The sequence below is a fragment of the Tupaia chinensis genome, unplaced genomic scaffold (genome assembly GCF_000334495.1).
Source record: "Tupaia chinensis unplaced genomic scaffold, TupChi_1.0 Scaffold144899_1, whole genome shotgun sequence".
Lineage (NCBI taxonomy): Eukaryota > Metazoa > Chordata > Mammalia > Scandentia > Tupaiidae > Tupaia > Tupaia belangeri.
Window position 1 is genome coordinate 3,501,455 of NW_006204759.1, and position 7,942 is coordinate 3,509,396.

The following is a 7,942-nucleotide window of genomic DNA, read 5'->3' on the forward strand; positions in this document are numbered from 1 at the left end:
GGATGGTCATGCTGCAATCCCTTCTCCTCCATTCTTCTTTCTGGATCTTGGGCACACATGCACACACACCCAACATGAGTTTAAGCCACCAGGCCCGGGACTCGAACCGTGGTCGACTACGTGGGAGTCCAGCAACATAGCCATTACACTAACTGCTGGTCCCTATATGTATATATTTCTAAGATATTTGTGTTTTTTATACATTTCAGAGTACTCTCAATTTATAAATTTTATTAGTTCTTTGTTTCATGGATATTGCAAATATAATGCTCTTTTTGCCATATAGAGGTTTTAAATTTATGCATGGTCAAATTTTTTTTTTCTATAACATTTTGGTATCTAGAGTTTTTGTCCTGTCTTGAGCTGTCGATAGGTTCATGTACCTACTATCTGAATAGGATCCTATCTGTTTCCTGGCTTTAAGTTTTAAGCAAAGTTCCTTACCATTTCAAAACTGCTTTTCTTGAAATTACCAGCTGAACTTGCTATTGAAAGTAGTCAGATTATTTAAGAAATTGTGTGATCAATAAAATGTGGGGGGAAAAGGAATGGAAATCAACTGTAGATACCAGAGATAGTGTGAGAAGAGAGTGGGAAAGGGCAGAGGGTCAGATATAGGGGTTATATATATATATATATATACACACACACACACACACACACACATGAAACTAGAAATGGAAAATTATTGACGATAACATGTATGATTAAGCCACCATGTAGTATATTCTGGATGGGAAACCACATTTTGTATGTTGTGATGATGCTTAGGGGATGAATGTAAATTAACTAATTAAAAAAAAGTTTCAGGAGAAAAAAAAAGATTTTGTTGTGTAGCTTGAAGACTATGCCTAGAAAGAACATTTTTACATTTGAAAGGACAAATTCATTGATTAAAATCACACCTTTGCTACATATTCAGTATCCTTACAGTCTTGGGCGTATTGTTGGATTCATTCCCCAACACTGTGATTTTTCTGTTTTTGTTTCATTGTTGTTTTGTCAGAGGGCACATATGCTTGCCAGAGAGAGAAAGAGGGACAGGAGAGGAAAAGGAAGAATGCACACTCCTATGCGGTATGGTATGCCACAAGTCCTTCTCCATTTCTCCATCCTGTCAGAATTTTGGGCATGCACACATATGCATCCGATATGTTTCTCAAGCACTAGGACCAGGAGTTTAAACACAATCAGCCACATGGGACACATATGCATCTGATATGTTTCTCAAGCACTAGGGCCAGGAGTTTAAACACAATTAGCCACATGGGATCTGACTTCCTTAAACACTTAAGCCATGAGGCCAGCCCCCATCACTAGGGCTTTTACTCACTGGCATCACAAGACAAATTAATATATAGTTGTTAAGGTCTTTCCTATTACTCTTCTTCCCTACATTGGTATGTTCCGGTCCTGCAGCTACCTACTCGCATTTAGTCATCCTTCTAGATCAATTTTTAAGTCTGTTTGTAAAATTCTATAATGTATGAATTTAGAAAGAATTGACACCTTCTTGTATATTATAAGAGATTCAAAAATAAGAGCATGTCAAAAAAAAAAAAATGGGACCAGCAGTTAGCATAATGGCTATGTTGCTGGACTCCCATGTAGTCGACCGTGGTTCAAGTCCCAGACCTGGTGGCTTAAACTCACGCTGGGCACCTGCGCGTGCATGCCCAAAATCCCGAGAAGAGAATGGAGGAGAAAGGATTGTGGCGTGGCCATTCCCCTGGGGGATGATTTATCACTTTCTGTCTCTCTGTCTCTCTCTGTCTTTCTGGTGAGCACACACACCCTATAGCAAAAACCTCTCCAAAAATATATATATATTTAAATAAGAGCATATCAAACAGAAAGTTAGATTTCCTTTGCCAAGAGATATATAGAAATTATTATGAATGATTTGAGAGGCCACAAACATAGGACCCACAGGTAGGAGTAGTGATTTTTGCTCATTCTGCAGTAGCTGTCCGAAGACAATCTTTAAAACTCCCACACACCACTTGGAGCCTTGGGGATAGGGTCCATGTGAATTTACTATTCTGATTATTAGAAACATTTGGACTAAATGTTTGAACTAAACTAAATCAGACATATTTATATAAAAGTATAACTCAATTAAATTATTAATTGATTAAAAAAGCATTCACTAAGTTCCTAACAGGTACCAGGAATAATACTAAATATAGATAGTCAGAGAAGAATAAACACAAACTCTGGTCTCAAGATAACCCTTTGGTATTTGTGGAAAGCAGCCCAAGTTACAGAAACACAAAGGGAGGGACCAGCGGGTAGTATGATGATTAAGGCACTGGACACTCCCCCAGGGACGACCACGGTTTGAGTCCTGGACCTGGTGGCTTGCTTTCTCTTTTTCTCTCTCTCTCTCTGGTCAAATTAAAATAAATTAATGAATAAATAAAATTAAATAATAATTCTTTTTAAAAAAATGAAACACAAAGTGATTATAGGTATTGTGTGTTTGATGTCTTGCACATATACACAGTGAGGAAAAAGAAAAAGGCCTTTTCTGGCAGGAGAATGAAAGTATTAATAAAAGGAAACCTGAAAGATAGAGATTGAACCATGTGTTATAATATTAGTGGGTGTTTGCCAACCTGTCTAGAGAGGATGCCAGTCCAGGTGAAGTGTGACCCCACACTCCCTAGGGTCATTATGGTGGAAAGATAGAGTGAAGAGTTAAGACAAATGAAGAAAACTCTCTGGAGAAGTTTAGCTGTGATTGGAAGAAGGGAAGGAGTGTGGTAGCCAATGGAAAAACAAAATATTAAGAGATATTTAGATTTTTAGCTTTATTTAAATATGGGGAAAACTATATGTTTCTATGCTGGTAGGCAAACACGAACAAAAAAGAAAATGGTTAAGATACTCAAGACGATGATGGAGTGAGGTACAAAGGGATGTGAGAAAATGAAATATTAACAACAGAAAAACTTGATTTTCTATATATTGACATATTAATTGATTATGAGAAAGTATACATGGAAGTATTTATTGAAGAAAATATATAATAATTAAGCACTTACCTTGCAATACTTACACACACACAAAGTATATATATGAGAACTTATATACATATATGCGTATATATATATATATACACACACACATGCACACACATAATATATTCATCCATTCACACAGCAAGTGTTTATTGAAATCCTACTAAATGTCAAGACAATGGACTCCAGAGAGGAAAGCTCAGTCTCTAATCTCTAGCCTCGAAGAATTTGGTCCATTGTGACAAAGTGCTTAGTAATGTAAGTGGAATGGGTTACAAGGCAATGTATCACAACAGAGTAATGTATGTTGATGACAATTTTTGTTTTTGCTATAGAAAATGTGTGCTCACTGGAGAGAGACAGAGGGAGAGAGAGGAAAAATGAGAGATCACCTCCCCCAGGGAGGGTGGTTATTCAACAATTCCTTCTCCATGCTCTTCTCTGTATTTTGGGCGCACACACACACACACACACACACACACACACACACACCATTATTTTCAAGCCACTGAATCCAAGACTCAAATTCAGGGTTGGCTATGGGGGCGTCCAGCTGCCTTAACCTTTACACTACCTGCTGGCCTGTTGGTGACAGCTTAATATGTATTAGAACAAAAAAAGTGAAGTAAATTTCTAATGTTCACAGCATAATGCAGCTGGAGATGGTGAATATCTTCATATCCTTGATTTTATTAATACCACTATATATATATATATATACTTTGAAAAACCACTGTACCCCACAAAGATGTGTAAAGATTATAAGGAAATCAGAAATTACAATAAATGTTGTAAGTTATTTTTTTAAAGTTATTAAAATATAATCATTATCATCATATATTTTTATGTGAGCTATCTCTCAGCAATTTCATCAGAGACATACATTTATTTCTTGGAAACTAGTAAGAAAAATTATAAAAACACTATGTGGGCTAAGTCTGTATATATAACACTAAACATAGTAATAATAATTCTTTGCATGCAAGTAATACTTCCCAATTTGCAAACACTTTTTTATGTCTAGCATCTCACTTGATTTTTTAAAATAATCTTGTCTGGCCTATGGTGTAGGCATCAGTATTATTTTGTATTTTACAGATTAAAAAACCTGAAGTGTAATAAAACACAGTTGTCACTTGCTCAAGGTTACGAGTGTCAGAACAAATCCTAGAACTTGACATGCTTGAAATCTGGAAGATGTTTCTAGGGACTGGAATATTTGTAACAATTTTGAATAAAGTTGCATAGAGTCATTTCAATTATAATAAATCCTAGAAAAATATTATCATGTTCTTCCTTAATAAAACAAGAAGCAGCTATCTGAAATCTAGTACCAAACAATATATTTCATGACAAAACTCTAAAAATATTTCCTATAAACTCAAGGTGCCTATTCCAGCCATATTTATTTTAATAACTTGGGAAATTTTGTTACTTTGATAATGCATCTGGAATTAACTCGTTCACTTAATGGTTTTACCTGCCCTGATGTCTCTTCCTTTCCAAACTTTAGATGCCTACATTCATCATGCTAATGGACATTCCACATGAAACCAAACATATCATGATTAAATTCATCTTCTCTCTAGCCCTACTCTTTTTCTTATCTCTGTTCATTGGCACACCATCATTAGGTGGCCTCATAATTCAAACTGAAGGTCATGTCTTTCCTTGTCCTTAGCATCCTTGACCATTCCATAAATCTGTAAATGAATAAACATGAATCATCCACAAATATTCTGAAATTCTTTGTGTGTGGGTTTTTTGTTTGTTTGTTTAAATTCTGACTCCAAAATTGGCCTCTTTCCTGCCTCTGATTCCTGAAATTGGTGCCTCACATTGGTCTCTAGTGTTAGAATCTCAATTTTCCCTTATACCATTCCACATTCTGGGCCTTTCTCAAAGGGCCTGACCTTGAATTGCACAGCGTCGACCTCTTGCCTCATCATATTCTACAGCCCTCACACTAGGATATGGAAACTACTGGCTCTCCACAGATCAGGGATCTCAATCTGCTGAAGAGCAGTGGAAGAGCCCAGTGCTTAGCAACCTGTACTGAAAAAGGCATCTGGGAAGAAAGGAATGTGAACCAAGCCTAAATGTAGTGTGTCATCTTAAGAATCTGTCACACAACAGGCCTATGTGAGCAAGAAATATGCCTAGTCATCATCTTCCCACGATTGGTGTATAGGAAACTTCATAAGCTGGGCAGCATGTTTCCCAGTGTCTCCTGATGTTCTCCAAGTGGAAACCTATTCACATACCATCTCTTAATATAACACACTGTATACTTATTGGTGAAACCATCATTTCTATTAATAAATCTCTGAAGCTTTTATGCTATTAATACCTACCTATCACATATTTTGATCCTGCTTCAAAATCATGACCAGGTATATTGTCTCAAGGGTATATCCAAATAGGAGGTAAAGTTGTTCACGCTGTAAGAGTGCATCGTCGAGGGTCTATGATCCTGATCATTTGATATGCTGCCCTTATGAGCCTGACCACAAGTGTACTTATTTTGCCCATCTTTTATTAGATTTTCATTATTACCTTTTCACTTGAGAATGAGTTGCACTTTCTTGTTTCTTTGTATGGTAAGTAACCTGGTATTGTATCTTCGACATTGTAAGTTACACGTAGTAGAGATTCTGGATTTTGTGACATTCTTTTAAAGAGAGTTAGTTTTGTTTTTGTTTTGTATTTATCTAGAATTTATAGTTATCAGTGGGAGAATTATTCCAATAGGGGTTACCCTTCCTTTCCCAGAAGCTTTCTGCGTTGTCTTTGGCAAACCATGTAAACACTGAATCTTGTTTTTCCCATCTACAATATGGTGACTATATCTTTCCTCCTTTTTTTGAAACATTATGGAGCTGGAATGATGCCATAAATCTAATGTTTCTATAACAAAGTGCACATGTGAGTCAGATGAGAGAAATCCATAAGGACTGAGCCTCTGATTTCTCACTCAATCCCTGGGAGAGTTCATTTTAGGGCCTCTAGGTGCTAATTAGCTTCTGGGTAGAGAGAGCACTCAGGAAGATTCTCTTGGCCCCTTCTTCACACCCTCTATAAGACTTTCGGGGAAAGGCCACCTTGGGTCAGCTTAGTACTCATTCCCCCATCAAAGAAACCTACTTAGGGTACCCAGAGTGTTCACAGGAAGGTAAGTCCCCCCACCCATCACCCTTGGTCTTTCCACTACCCCAGACCATCTAATTTTCTTCCTTCTTGAGTAAAGGTGGGTGAAGATCATGAGTTATCTTCATGTGACCTTTTCCTTGTTGATAGGAGAATCAAGAACTGCAGAGTAAAGAGGGTGGTAGTTAAGTATCATGATGAGGTTGTCTGCTCTGGCTGAAAGGATAAAGGACAGAGCAGGCAAACAGGGAAATCCAATGATAACTGATTGGGGTAAAGGGTGGAGGAAATAATGGACAGCCAAGGAGACTATTTAGGATGAACTAGGCAGAGAAATAAATGAAATAAGTATTTATAGACTCTTTACCTCAATGTGAGCCCAGGTATAATACATCCTTCCATATTACACAAAGGAAAGTTAATTTGCCCTTCTTAATTTGCTGACACTGATGAAATCTGAAGCCAAGTTATCTGCATATCATTTCTCCTTCAGGAGACTGGGATGTTTTCTGTCCAGAGTCCTCTGTTTCCTGACCTTGGAGAGCTCTGTCTTTCTAGTTTTGCTATCTCCTCCCCACAGCTCATCAAAATCACTCTCTTATTCTTAGGTTGTTCAGAACCCAGACAGGTAGTCTGTCAACCTCCCTGAGAACTCCACCTTTAAAGTGTTTTTGCCCAATAGGACTGTATTCTCCTTGAATACAAGGGAATCTTCCCCCCTTAGTTTGTTATTTCCATAGCACTGTGGCCAGAAAAGTTCTATTTGATAGAGAAATCATGATCTCTCTCCTACCTTTAACACTCTGGAGGAGAGTCCCCAAGAGATGTGTATCTACTGTTCAGTACAAGGCAGGTGTTGCCACTCTGCCCTCCATCTGAGTGCAGCTATTGATAGAGCTTTGCCCAGTCCCAGAGTTGTGATAGAAAATGAAAACCTGATTATGCAATGTCTGAGGGACAGCTGCTGGCCTCGCATTGTGAGGTACCTTCTAGGAAGTAGATGTTGGAAAGGAAGGTACTCCTCTTCCTCCTGAGAGTCAGTATCGACCCAACAGAGTTTTCAGCCCAACAGCCAGCCAATAATTTTTGTAGAAAATAAGATGGAGGTGTTGTGCAGTCTCCTATGGTAACCTATTAGCTTCTTACTCTATCAGTTCTGAATGCCTCTCAGTGTGACTCTGGGAAAACTACTCCTTTTCATGGTTCAGGTTCCTATTTCTTTTCCTATATGTAAGTACTAGAATGATTCAAATCATTAGCTATGACATTAGAGGCAAAAAAGATGAATTAAAGAGTATGGTGATTAAGGAAGACTTTCTTAAGGAGATGGGGCAGTGATCCAGAATTGAGCCTTAAAGGACAGAGTATTGGTGGATAGAAGGGAGAGAGTGTTCTAGACAAGAGTACTAGTATAGTCATGCAGAGAGAGTGACCCAGCATATGCAATAGTCCAGAAGAAGGGGACCTCAAATATGCCTTTCCAGAGCTACCTGTCCAATCATACCCAACAGACCTTTGACTTCCTAAGTTTATTCCTCAATTATCCAAGCACCTGTGAGAATACTGTAACCACCATCATGTGTGATAGAGTAAAAGCCAGCTAAAAGTTCCCTGGGACTTAAATTCCCTTATTTTCCCTTATAAAAGTTCATTATCACCCCACACATACACACACAAACACCATCTATCTCACCTTGTCATTTACTAGCAATTCCATCTTTCCATTAGTTGATCTGGCTAGAAACTTTGGAATCATCCTTGCCTCTTCTCTT